The sequence below is a fragment of the Chiloscyllium plagiosum genome, unplaced genomic scaffold (genome assembly GCF_037043375.1).
Source record: "Chiloscyllium plagiosum isolate Xiang-an unplaced genomic scaffold, Cpla_swu_hap1 HiC_scaffold_22, whole genome shotgun sequence".
Classification (NCBI taxonomy): Eukaryota; Metazoa; Chordata; class Chondrichthyes; order Orectolobiformes; family Hemiscylliidae; genus Chiloscyllium; species Chiloscyllium plagiosum.
Window position 1 is genome coordinate 24,599,742 of NW_028270160.1, and position 14,909 is coordinate 24,614,650.

Here is a 14,909-nt window from a genome sequence, read left to right on the forward strand (position 1 = left end):
GCGGATTGGAGGATGGCTAATGTTGTACCACTTTTTAAGAAAGGTGGGAGAGAGAAAGCAGGAAATTATAGACCAGTTAGTCTGACCTCAGTGGTGGGAAAGATGCTGGCGTCTATTATAAAGGATGAAATTACGACACATCTGGATAGTAGTAACAGGATAGGTCACAGTCAGCATGGAATATGAAGGGGAAATCATGCTTGACTAATCTTCTGGAATCTTTTGAGGATGTAACTCTGAATATGGACGAGGGAGATCCAGTAGATGTAGTGGACTTTCAGAAAGCTTTTGATAAAGTCCCACATAGGAGGTTAGTGAGCAAAATTAGGGCGCATGGTATTGGGGGCAAAGTGCTAACTTGGACTGAAAGTTGGTTGGCTGATTGGAAACAAAGAGTAGTGATAAATGGCTCCATTTCGGAATGGCAGGCAATGACCAGTGGGGTACCGCAGGGATCAGTGCTGGGACCGCAGCTTTTTACAATATATGTTAATGATATAGAAGATGGTATTAGTAATAACATTAGCAAATTTGCTGATGATACTAAGCTGGGTGGCAGGGTGAAATGTGAGGAGGATGTTAGGAGATTACAGGGTGACCTGGACAGGTTAGGTGAGTGGACAGATGCATAGCAGATGCAGTTTAATGTGGATAAATGTATGGTTATCCACTTTGGTGGCAAGAACAGGAAGGCAGATTATTACCTAAATGGAATCAATTTAGGTAAAGGGGCAGTACAAAGAGATCTGGGTGTTCTTGTACACCAGTCAATAAAGGTAAGCATGCAGGTACAGCAGGTATTGAAGAAGGCTAATAGAATGCTGTTGAAACTTTATTGCTGGAACAGCACAGCAGGTCAGGCAGCATCCAGGGAACAGGAGATTCGACGTTTCAGGCACAGGCCCTTCTTCAGGAATGAGCAGAGAGTGTTCAGCAGGAGAAGATAAAAGGTAGGGAGGAGGGACTTGGAGGAGGGGCGTTGGAAATGTGATAGGTGGAAAGAGGTCAAGGTGAGGGTGATAGGTCGGAGTAGGATGGAGGCGGAGAGGTCAAGAAGAAGACTGCAGGTCAGGAAGGCGGTGCCGGGCTGGAGGGATTCGGCTGGGACAAGGTGGGGGGAGGGGGTATGAAGAAACTGGTGAAGTTTACAGGGGATGAACTTGGACTTCACCAGTTTCTTCATCCCCCCTCCCCCCACCTTGTCCCAGCCGAATCCCTCCAGCCCGGCACCGCCTTCCTGACCTGCAGTCTTCTTCTTGACCTCTCCGCCTCCATCCTACTCCGACCTATCACCCTCACCTTGACCTCTTTCCACCTATCACATTTCCAACGCCCCTCCTCCAAGTCCCTCCTCCCTACCTTTTATCTTCTCCTGCTGAACACTCTCTGCTCATTCCTGAAGAAGGGCCTGTGCCCGAAACGTCGAATCTCCTGTTCCCTGGATGCTGCCTGACCTGCTGTGCTGTTCCAGCAATAAAGTTTCAACTTTGATCTCCAGCATCTGCAGACCTCACTTTCTCCTAATAGAATGCTGGCCTTCATAACAAGGGGGATTGAGTATAGAAGCAAAGAGGTTCTTCTGCAGCTGTACAGGGCCCTGGTGAGACCACACCTGGAGTACTGTGTGCAGTTCTGGTCTCCAAATTTGAGGAAAGACATTCTGGCTATTGAGGGAGTGCAGCGTAGGTTCACGAGGTCAATCCCTGGAATGGCGGGACTACCTTATGCTGAAAGACTGGAGCGACTGGGCATGTATACCTTTGAGTTTAGAAGACTGAGAGGGGATCTGATTGAGACATATAAGATTATTAAAGGATTGGACACTCTGGAGGCAGGAAACATGTTTCCGCTGATGGGTGAGTGCCGAACCAGAGGACACAGCTTAAAAATACGGGGTAGACCATTTAGGACAGAGATGAGGAGAAACTTCTTCACCCAGAGAGTGGTGGCTGTGTGGAATGCTCTGCCCCAGAGGGCAGTGGAGGCCCAGTCTCTGAATTCATTTAAGAAAGAGTTGGATAGAGCTCTCAAGGATAGTGGAATCAAGGGTTATGGAGATAAGGCAGGAACAGGATACTGATTAAGGATGATCAGCCATGATCATATTGAATGGTGGTGCAGACTCGAAGGGCAGTATGGCCTACTCCTGCACCTATTGTCTATTGACCATTGTGGCACAGACAGCTAACAGGGAAGGTCACACCTTCAACACATTCTCTGGGTCAACATGAAACCAATTGTTAAAGTTCACTTGAGAATGTAACTTTAAAAAAAAATGTTTTGCGATTTCTCATCTTTTAGAAAGATGTATAAACTTAACAAACAATCTAGATCTTTTTCAAAATGTAATTTCAGTTACATCACACTGTAAACTTTTGCTATAAATTCTGTGTCTTACAATCTTATTCTCCACAACCTCCTAATGAAGGAGCAGCACTCTGAAAGGTAGTGCTTCCAAATAAACCTGTTGGACAATAATCAGGTATTGTGTGATTTTTAACTTTGTACACCCCAGTTTAACACCGGCGTCCCCAAATCAAGATATGGGAATAGGTAGTCATGTTGTAAGATTATTAAAATTACTGTTGAGGCCTGAAAGCTGTAATGCCCCCAAGTAAAAGATGAGATGCTGCTCTTCGAGTTTGACTTGAACTTTGCTGGAGCACTGCAGCAGACCTTTTACAGAAATGTTGGCATGGCAACATGGTGGTATGTTGAAGTGGCAGGCATCTGGAAGCTTGAGATCATTTTTTTTATACACAGAGCATAGGTGTTCTGCAAAGTAATCACCCAATCTGCATTTTGTCTCCCCAGTATTGAGGAGACCACACTGTGAGCAGTGAATTCAGTTGATTAGATTGAGTGAAGTGTGGGTAAATAGCTACTTCACCTGGAAGGTATATCTAGAGCCTTGAATAATGAGGAGGGAGGAGTTAAATGGGCAAGCGTTGTATCTTCTGCGATTGCTTAGAAGGTAGTGTGTGGGTGTTGAGTGTGGTTAGGAATGGAGGAGGAGTGGACAGGTGTATCCAGAGGTCCCTGTGGAATACTAACAAGGGAGAGGAGGTGAATGTGTCAGGTGGTGGCATTCCCACTGGTTGTGATGGAATTGGTGGTTTATAATCCTTTGAATGTGAAAAGTGAGGATTAGAGACACACCATCATTGGTGTGGGAGGGAAGAGAAGGGGTGAGGGCATAAGTGTGGGAAATGGGTCAGACATGGCTAAGGGCTCTATCAACAATTGTGGGGAATCTTCAGTTAAACAAAAAAATGGATATTTCTGAGACCCTCCTGCAGAAGGTGGCATCATCCAGACAGGTGCCAATCTTTGCACACATCTTTATATATTTATTTACAAAGTTACAATTACTATAATTTACACCCATTCATTCCAACCACTGTAGTTTAATCTTTCTTTATCAGGGCATAAGTGAAATACCAGTCAATGTGGACCACCTGCATGCAGCTAATCAAAATGAGCAACAGACCACAGAATCAAAATGGAAAGTATACTGTACTTCAATAATAATCAGAGCAATTCATGAAAATGTGATCATGCATTCTTTGGTACAAAGATAGTATATTGTTTATTTTTCTGTTATGTTTGACTGTATTTGACAAGTATGGATTAAGAAGGCTACACATTACATGTCTATTACTAATAGGAAATCAATAAGAAATAGTATTAGACCATTCATTCCATTGAATGTGTTCTGCCAATCTGTTGTCCTACAGCTACTATGTTCCATTTACTTGTCTTTTCTCCAAAATCCCTAACACTGTTGCCTGATGAAATCTATCAATTTGAATAATGGAAATTTCAATTAGCTTTGCCATTTGGGAGGAGAGTTGCAGATTTCCACTGCATTTGTTTATAAAAAATGCTTCTTGTTTTCACTAACTTGTCAAGGTCTAATTTAAAGACGATCCTTTTTTTTCCTTGGTTCCCAGACTTGAAGGAATTATTCATATGGTACTTCCCTATCAAATCGTTTCATCATTTTGAATACCCTAATTAGGTTGTACTTCAAGCTTCCGATCTCTAGGCAAAAACGAGCCAGGTTTATGCAACCTACCTTTACAATGGCAGAGGTATGAGAATCTGTACTAGGAGTCAGAGTAAAGGGAATCAAGGTCAAGAACAAAAAGGCAAACAGGGAACAAGAAAAGTGATAGGCAGAAGAATCAAGGGCTAGGATTGAACAGGGCCATGCTGAAAAATAATGGGAACAGGACAAGTATTGTTAAAAAGACACGCTTGAAGGCTTTTGCACAGAACATTCACAATAAAGTGGATGAATTAAACAAATGAGAACAGGTAAGATATCATCAAACATACAGGCATGGCTGCAGGGTCACCAGGAATGGAACTGAACATCTAAGACTATTCAATATTTCAGAAGATCAAATGAAAAGGAAATGGCGGTGAAGTTGCATTGCTGGTTAAAGAGAAAATTAACACAATAGTAAGGAAGGATATTAGCTCCGATGATGTGGAATCTGTATGGGTAGAGCTGAGAAACAACCAGAGGTGGCTCAGTGGTTAGCACTGCTGCCTCACAGCACCAGGGCTGCAATTCCAATCTTGGGTGACTGTATCTATGGAGTTTGCACATTATCCCTGTGTCTGCATGGGTTTCCTCCCACAGTCCAAAGATGTGCAGGTTAGGTGGATTGGCCATGCTAAATTACCCATAATGTCCAGGGATGTGTAGGTTAGTTGGATTAGCTATGGGAAATACAGAGATAGGGTCAGTCTGGGTGGGATGCCCTTTGGAGAGTTAGTGTGGACTTGTTGGACTAAATGGCCTGTTTTTCCACATTGTTAGGGATTCTATGAAAAGAAACTCCTAGTCGGGCTTGTATATTGACTCAAAACTGTAGGGGTGAAGTTGGAAACAGCGTTAAACAGTAAATTAGAGATGCATGCAATAAAGAAATGTGTAATTATGGGTGGTTTTAATCAGCAAATGGACTGGGAAAATCAGATTAGGAACAATGCCATAGAAGAGGAATTCATGAACAGGCCATCTTAGAGTGGATATTGTTTAATGAGAAAGGAATAATTGGCAATTCAGGTTGTATGAGGTCCCTTGAGGATGAGAAAATATACTATTATAAAATTCCCCAACACAATGAAGAGTGGTGCTGAGATGATTCTGAGACTAGGGTCCTGAATGTAAAACAGAAGAAACCACCATGGTATGAGGCACAAGCTGGCTATGATAGATTGAGGATCATTTGTTAAAGGTATGACAGTGGAAAGGCAATGATAAACATTCAGAAAGTCCATGGGTGAACTGCAACAACTGTCTGTTCCTGTCTGGCACAGAAGTAAAACAGGGGAAATGGCCAACCATGCTCACAAGGGAAATTGTATTGGATCTAAGGAAGAGGCATACCAAATGACCAGAAAAATAATCAACAGGCCTGAGGATTGGAAGCAGTTTAAAATTCAGAAAAGGAGAACAAAGGGATTGATTAAGAAAGGGAAAATAGAATGTGATTGTAACATTACAGGGAATATAAATAACTGACTGTAAACATTTCTGTCAGCGTATGAAGAAGAAAAGATTACAAAGGACAAAGGTTGGTCCCTTATAGTCAGAAACAGGGGCATTTATAGTGAAGAACTAAGAAATGGCTGACCAACTTTGGTGTCTTCACAAAGGAAGACAAATTACAAAGCAAAAATGTTGTGGAGCACAGAGTGCAGTGAGAAGGAGGAAATGAAGGAAATCAATATGAATAGGGAAATGGTGTTTGAGAAATTGATGGGATTGAAAGTGGATAAATCCCCAAGGTCTGATAATCCACGTCTCAGAGTACTTAAAGAAGTGACTGTAGAAATATTAGATGCAATGGTGGTCATCTTCCAGGATTCTATAGACTCTGGAGCAGTTTCTACTGATTGAAGGGTTGTTAATGTGACCCCGTTAATTAAGAAGGAATGTAAAGTGAAAACCAGGAATTAGTGACCAGTCGGCCTGATATCAGTAGTGGGGAAAATGCTGATGTCCATTATAAAAAATTTAGTAGCAAAGACTTTGGAAAAGAGTGGTGAGTATGGATTTATGAAAGGGAAATCAAGTTTTATAAATCTACTGGAATTCAGCTGGATAAGCCCCAGCCTAACCCTATATTGGGCGGCACGGTGGTTAGCATTGCTGCCTCACAGCACCAGAGACCCGGGTTAAATTCCTGCCTCAGGCGACTGACTGTGTGGAGTTTGTACATTCTCCCCGTGTCTGCATGGGTTTCCTCCGGGTGCTCCGGTTTCCTCCCACAGTCACAAAGAGGTGCAGGTTAGGTGAATTGGCCATGCTAAATTGCCCGTAGTATTAGGTGAAGGGGGTAAATGTAGGGGAGTGGGTCTCGCTTCGGCGTGGACTTGTTGGGCCGAAGGGCCTGTTTCCACACTGTAAGTAATCTAATAACTCAAGCCCTCCAACACTGGCAATACTCTTGTAAATCTTTTCTGAGCCCATTCAAGTTTCACAACATATTTCCTGTAGCACAGGAACCGGAAATCAAGTCAAGTTACCATAGTCTTACCAGACCATAGGGCTGTTTTCTCATTAGAGGGAGATGACTGGTGGTGATTTAACCTGAGGGCCATCTTACCTCAGGCAAGGGGAGAGGCTGGGAAGGTATGTCTTTTATGGCAACCTCAGCTAGTGATGGGAATTGAACCCAGGCTGTTGGTATCTTATGGCTTCACGAACCAACTATCTAGCCAACTAAGCTAAACCAATCCCAACACCCATGTAGCCAATTAGGAATTTACATGAAAAGCCCATCCTGGGAAAGAGAATCTGTTTTTTTCCTTCTTTCTTTTATACCCAGAATTGCTATCACACACACAACTGAGCAACTTTCCCATCAAAATCACCATGACTTGTTTTTTCACATTTTTTTTTTCTCTAACTACAAGCCACCATCAGTAATTATGTAGTCAATTAAATATTTACAATCAAAGGCCATTATGGTCAGAAATTTACATGCAAAGTCCATTATGGACAATAGGGAGTTTGCTTTATCTTCCTTTATAATCAGAAAGGGGTCTGCTTTATAAAGGACTCCGTGGATGAGTTCCACTTGGGCAGACCATTGCCTGTTACCAAGGAAATGCATTCGCAATGAGTTCTACAGGGAGGCTAATTTGTGATTCCCCATGAGTCTTAAAGGTGTTTTCACATAGCATAACGAGGATGAATGTGAGGTCATCCACCTTGGTAACAAAACCAAGAAGGCAGATTATTAACTGAATGGCTACAATTTGAGAGAGAGGTATATGCAATGAGACCTGAGTGTCCTCATACACCAGTTGCTGAAGGTAAGCATGCTGGTGCAGCATGTGATAGTGGGCAAATGGTATATTGGCTTTCATAATAAAAGGATTTGAGTATAGGAGCAGGAATGTCTTGCTGCAAATGTACAGGGTCATGGTGAAATCACACCTGGAATATTGTGTGCAGTTTTGGTTTCCTTATCTGAGAAAGAACTTACATGCTATAGAGGGAGTGCAGTGATGGTTTACCAGACTGATTCCTGGATGTTGGCACTGAAATTTTAAGAAGAGTTTGAATTGGTTAGGATCAGATTTGCTGGATGTCTCATCGAAAACTGTAAAATTCTAACAGGACTAGACAGGTTAATGCAAGAAGGATATTCCTAATGAGTCCAGAACTTGGGATCGGTATGGTGGCTCAGTGGTTAGCACTGCTGTCTCACAGCGTCAGAGACCCAGGTTCAATTCCAGCCTCGGGTGACTGTCTGTGTGGAGTTTGCATGTTCTCCCAGTGTCTGTGTGGGTTTCCTCCGGTTGTGAGCGGCACGGTGGCACAGTGGTTAGCACTGCTGCCTCACAGCGCCGGAGACCCGGGTTCAATTCCTGACTCAGGTGACTGTGTGGAGTTTGCACATTCTCCCCATGTCTGCGTGGGTTTTCTCCGGGTGCTCCAGTTTCCTCTCAGTCCAAAGATGTGCAGGTTAGGTGAATTGGTCATGCTAAATTACCCCTAGTGTTAGGTAAAGGGGTAAATGTAGGGGAATGGGTGGGTTGTGCTTTGATGGGTCGGTGTGGATCTGTTGAGCCGAAGGGCCTGTTTCCACACTGTAAGTAATCTAATCACGGTTTAAGGGTACAGGGTAGACTATCTAGGACTGAGATGAGGAGAAATTTCTTCACCCAGAGAGTGGTGAGCCTGTGAGATTTGTTACCACAGAAAGCAGTCAATGGCAAAATATTTTATGATTTCAAGAGGGAGTTGAATATAGCAGTTGGGGTTAAGGATATAGGAGGAAATGGGAACTGGTTGTTGAGTTGGATGATCAGCCCTGGTCATAATGATAGAGTAGGCTCAAAAGGGCCGAATGACCTAATACTTCTCCTATTTTCTATGTTTAATTCTTTACAACCTGATATAATTCCAGTAAATCTGCACTATATCCAAAGCCAACGAGTCTCTTCTGAGGTACAGCACACAAAATGGAATGTCATGCTCCAGATGGAGTCTGACAAAAGTCCTCTATAACTGATTCATCAATTCCTCACTAATGCATTACAAACCCCCGGATATAAAGACCAATATTCCATTTGTAATTTTGATTTCTCTTCACACTGCCAAGAATCCTGTCTTTAATCCTGCACTCAACTTTCAAGTTCGACCTTCCAAAATGCATCACTTCGCATTTATCCGGGTTGAACTCCATCTGCCACCTCTCAGCCCATCTCTGCATCCTGTCAATGTCACGCTGCAGCCTACAACAGTCCTCTTTACTGCCAATGACACCTCCAACCTTTGTGCCATCTGCAAATTTGCTAACCCATCCTTCAATCTCCTCATCCAAGTCATTAATAAAAATTACAAAGAGTAGAGGCCCAAGAACAGAGCCCTGTGGAACACGGCTCACCACTGACTTCCAGGCAAAATACTTTCCTTCCACGACCAGCCAATTCTGTATCCAGACAGATAAATTTCCCTGTATCCCATTCCTCCTGACCTTCTGAACGAGCCTACCATGGGGAACCTTATCAAATATTCAGAGAAGCAAAGTTAACATTTCAAGCCAGTGGCCTTTCAGGTTTCTGTTTCTCTCCACAGATGCTGCCTGGCCTGCTGAGTGTTTCCAGTATTTGTTCTCTTAATGTTAATGTTGGTACCTGTCTGATGTTGTGCCACCTACCTGTTGTGTGGGCGGCTTTGTGAGGATGCGGACTTCCCCTTGTGATGCAGGTTTGCTAATGGTTTAGCCACCAGAGGGAGCACCCCACTGTAGGAAGTTGAATATTTCACTGAGAGACAATGGGATATTTGCAGATCCCCAGGTTTGCTCAGAAATCTTGTTCACTGTCTTCATTATCTTGTCACCTATAAGCAGAGTTGATGATATCACTGGGGAGTGGGAGTGGCAGGATCTAGAGGGAGAGTTAATTCACAGGTCAAAGGAATTTAGATATCAGCATTCCCTGTACGGTCATGAATGTGCAAAAAGGCAGGTTAATGAAAACTGAAAATAAACTTGTGGGAATTAGGTGATTTTCTTTGTTTTCGATATATGTGCTCCTGGCTCATCTTTGAACGTATGCAACAGTACCCAAGAAGCCAATAGTTGTACAGTAGTGTTGTATACATTCTCCCTAATGCTTCTCCCCAGTGTGAGTAGCTACAATTTACCAGTGCAAGAATGCCAGCTCCTAATCACGAGCACCAATCAGAATGGCAGGACTTTTATTGTATCAATACCACAGATTGTTGGGGCTCTTGTGGTACAGTGGTAGTGTCCATATATCTGAGCCAGAAGGCTTGGGTTCAAGTGCCATTTGCTCCAGAAAAGTATTGTAATAATAAAAAGGTTGACTAAACATGTCTATCCCAGGTAGATGCCAAACTAAAATGCCTTGATGCACAGTCTGAGTAGTTTTTGTTTAATACATTGTGTATATTTTATTTATTTTATAAAATAAAATTAGATCTTGCAAACCAAACAATGTATCAATTCTATTTCACAAAAAGCATGCTAATTGCTACATCAGTTTTGTTGACACTCCCAACATTCTTATCCTTTCTTTGTGAAGTTCCATTTCTCTCAGCACAGCCAGTTATAAAGGGCAGATGCTAATGAAGTTATACGCTACTGACAGCAAATTCAGTTGGTGGACCAAGCTTGCAGACTATTCATTGTGCTTTCCCTCTAGCGTACTACTCATCACAGAAAAGTTAGAAATTTAGTCTTAACTAATAAATAAGAACCAAAAGAACTGAAGATGCTGTAAAACAGAAACAAAAACAAAGGTTTCTGGAAAAGTTCAGTTTCGGGTCTGGTGACTTTTCCTCAGAACTCAGAGGAAGGGTCACCGGACCCAAAACGTTAACTCAGGTTTCTCTTCACAGATGCTGCCAGACCTGCTGAACTTTACAAGCAGCTTCTGTTTTTGTTTAGTCTTAATGTTTGTTTCTTCTGGTCATGGGTTCTAGTAAATACTTGCACTGTCAAGCAATGAGATAGATTCTGTATTATTAGCCACTTCACCTCTTCCAGAACCTCGTCAAAAAAAAAACCCTTCAATATGAATGGTACTTTAGCTAAAAGCTTTCTGTGGAAGGCTTAAAGCACTAATGGTATTTACAATATTATGAATTTTTGGTACTTTTGGCTGTAATTCATACTAGGCTGCTTACGTTAAATCATAGTTCTTTGAAGAAGGATACTATAACCAAAATGTATTATGCAACTATGGATTGGGAAATGTTAAATGTTTCTGTCCCTATCCGAGATAAACCAGTCACACCAATACTTCTTAACAGACTTAAGTGTCTGGGAAACAAAATGCTGTATCATTGAGACATTAAGTCCTCTAACTATCCAATTAAACACCACAGGTAGCATTCTGTGTAGGTGTCACAGAGCTAGCTATGTATTGTTCAAGAAACATTCTTAGGTGTAATAGATTGTGTTCTAAAAGGCACAATTGTATTTCATGTGGATTTAAATCTTTTAGAATGAGACACTTGTCCTATATATTAACTCAAATTGACATGAAAACAAGCTTAATGTTGAGTATGGAACATAAATAAACTATAATTCTGTATGCATCAGGTAGATAGCATTTTAACAAAAAATGTTTGTCTATTTATTAGTAGAAAGATTGATGAAGAAAAACATCAAAAGCTGATTGGATTGCTTTGTTTAATGATTTCATGAACTGATTCAAGGTTGTGTTAATGAATCACCATGAACAATTGGGTGTTCCTACTTAGGACGAGAAATTCTTTAATCTACCTGAAAAAGTTTGGGAGTTAAATCAATTAAGAAATTCTCTTCATATTCCCTATTATCTATGTAATGACGTGGGTGTACATTGGAAATCCACATGTAATCCAATGGAAGTAAACAATTCTATTGTTTTCCCAGGTTGCCTTCCACACAGACACATTCTGGTTCACAGTGGCTGAGAGTGTTTTCAATAAGAGGGAATCATTCCACTGAGCAGAACAAAACTATCTGCTGAGAGTGCAAACCATATAATAACAACATGACTAAGGTAGGGCCTTATATTCCATTTGTAATATTATTACTTGCTTCATTATAATATTAAATCAGACCATTTAAGTCATTAAATATTTGGGTCTGGGTAAAATTCAAATATTTAAGTAGCTATTTAAATATAAATATTAAATACCTCATGTCAAAACTCATGTGGGTTAGCCAAATTCATTTTTTTTAAATAAATTTCAGTGAGGATTTCTCCTTGGCTCCCTCCTAATTTTCATCTCATTGAATTCATCCAAAAGCACAATTTCAGGTACCACTTGCATGCTAACTGAACCCAATTTCTCATCACCACTTCTGTCCACCCTGCCATTGTTTCAGATTTGTCCCACTTTGTGTCTAACATCCAAAACTAGATGAGGCGATGTTTTCTCTAATTAAATATAGGAATGATCCAAACCACTGTCTTCTACCTCTACCACAAACTCCATTCCTGAACCAGTCATTCCATTCCTGGACACTGCCTGAGGCTGAAACAGATTGTGTGCAACTTATTTGAATCCCAAAATGAGCTTGTGACCACACAGGCACCCAAACATCACGATTATCTACTTTGACCTTTGTAACATTGCCCTACACCCATCCTGCCTCAGTTCGTTCATTGCTAAAACCATGATCCGTACATAAGTTGCCTCTAGACCAGACTGTTCTAATGCTCTCTACTCTACCCTCTGCTTCCTAATCTATATTAAAGTTGAGCGCCTACACTGCCTACACTGTAACATGCAGAAACTCCCATTCTCTCACCAAGTGCTGATTGATGTACATTGATTCCTAATTTGGAGAAGAACTGACTTTAAAATTCCCATGCTTGTTTTTATATCTCATTGCAGCTTCATCACTTCCAATCTCTGTGATTTTCTGCAGCCTTCGAAATCTCTGAGATCTCTGCATTTTTCTCAATCTGGCCCCTAGCACTTCCCAATTTTAAATGCTTCACCTCTGACAACTGTCCCTTCATCCACCCCAGCCCAAAGTTCTGGAATTTTGACCCTAACCTTCTCTTCATTAGATCACTCCTCCTTAAAACCTTCCTTTTTGACCAAGTTTTTGATCACTGTCCAGCAGCTCCTTATTTAGCTGATTGTCAAATGTTGTTTGGCATATTTTGCTATATTAAAAGCTCTATATAAATGCAAATTATTATTGTTTTTGTTGATAATCAACTTGTAAATAACCTAGTAAGTAAAGGGATAATCAAATCTGGCTCTAAACAATACAGAATATTATTGAATTTAAATGCTATGAGTCAGCTGATCTTGAAAAGAAACAACTGTAAGACTTGCATTTATACAGCATTTTTTAACAACCATGCCACCTATCCAATTAAGTTTATTTTGCAACATAGTCAAAATGTACACAGAAAACTCCTGTGAACAACAGTGTGATAATGGCCAGATAATCTATTTTTTCATTGAGGGATAGATATTCATTAGGACACTGGGATAATTCCCTTGCTATTCATCAATATAGTGCCACAATGAGCTTTTACATCCACCTGAACAAACAGACAGGGCTTTCGTTCATTGTCTCACTGGGAAAATAGCAACTCTATCAGTGTTGGTACTCCCTTAGTAAAGCACTGTACTATCATTTTTGGATGAACAGTTTTGGTTTAGCAATTAGCTGCAGCCCTTTAAATGGATGAGGGAAGATTAGCCATGATTCTAGCTTCTAAATAATATCTAATGTCTCCTGATGGAAAATGCATGCAGCTTCAAATCAGGTAAATGCAACTGTGATTTCCAACCAGATTATTTCCCGGAAACCATTGTCTTACACATGAATGTTAAATAACTGCTTGAAAACGATATTTTGTGCAGACATCCACCCCTGTGACAATATCCAAACAAGAACAAGAAGGGGTGTAGAGACAACCCTGGAAATTATAGACCTGTGAACTATAAATGACCTGGATGAAGGCGTAGAAGGGTGGGTTCATAAATTTGTGGATGACACTAAGGTCGGTAGAGTTGTGGATAGTGATGAAGGATGTTGTAAGTTACCGTGGGACCTAGTTAAGCTGCAGAGCTGGGCTGAGAGGTGGCAAATGGAGTTTAATGCGGAAAAGTGTGAGGTGATTCACTTTGGAAGAAGTAACAGGAATGCAGATTACGGGGCTAATGGTAAGTTTCTTGGTAAAAACAATGACTGCAGATGCTGGAAACCAGATTCTGGATTAGAGTAGTGCTGGAAAAGTACAGCAGTTCAGGCAGCATCCGAGGAACAGGAAAATTTACGTTTCGGGCAAAAACCCTTCATCAGGAATACCAATCTAAATGAGCAGAGAGATCTCGGTGTCGAGGTACATATATCCTTGAAAATTGCCACCCAGTTTGATAGGATTATTAAGAAGAATACCATGTGTTTGCTTTTATTGGTAGAGGGATTGAGTTTCAAAACCATGAGATCATGCTGCAGCTGTACAAATCTCTGGTGCGGCCACATTTGGAGTATTGTGTACAGTTCTGGTCACCGCTTTATAGGAAGGATGTGAAAGCTTTGGAAAGGGTTCAGAGGAGATTTACTAGGATGTTGCCTGGTATGGAGGGAAGGTCTTACAAAGAAAGGCTGAGGGACTTGAGGCTGTTTTCGTTAGAGAGAAGAAGGTTGAGAGGTGACTTAATTGAGACATATAAGAGAATCAGAGGGTTAGATAGGTTGGACAGTGAGAGCCTTTTTCCTTGGATGATGATGGCTAACACGAGGGGACATAGCTTTAAATTGAGCGGTGATGGGTATAGGACAGATGTCAGAGGTAGTCTCTTTACTCAGAGAGTAGTAGGGGCATGGAATGCACAGCCTGCAGCAATAGTAGACTCACCAATTTTAAGGGCATTTAAATGGTCATTGAATAGGCATATGAATGAGAATGGAATAGTCTAGGTTAGATGGGCTTCAGATTGGTTCTTTAGGTCAGCACAACATCGAGGGCCGAAGGCCTGTACTGTGCTGTACTTTTCTATGTTCTAACAACTATATCCTGACAGCACACTGGGTGCACCTGCACCACAGATTCAGGCAGCACAACACCATCTTTTCCAGGGCATTTAGGTATGCTCAATAAATACTGGTCTTCTCAGAGATGGCCAGATCCCATGAACACACAAGAGAGTGTTAATACTTTCCAATTCCATTCCTAAAGAGACAATACATGTATAATTCTCATAATTGGACAAAGCAGATTATATTACTTTGGAAGGACACTGCAGCCAAGCCTAATCCTCTCTTGAGATATTAGTAGTTTGATTAGAAAAATAGGTTAATAAACAATGTGTTCATCTTGTTATGACACATCTCTGGATCAGGTGGGACTTGAACCCAGGCCTTCTGGTCCTTGGGACTCTACCA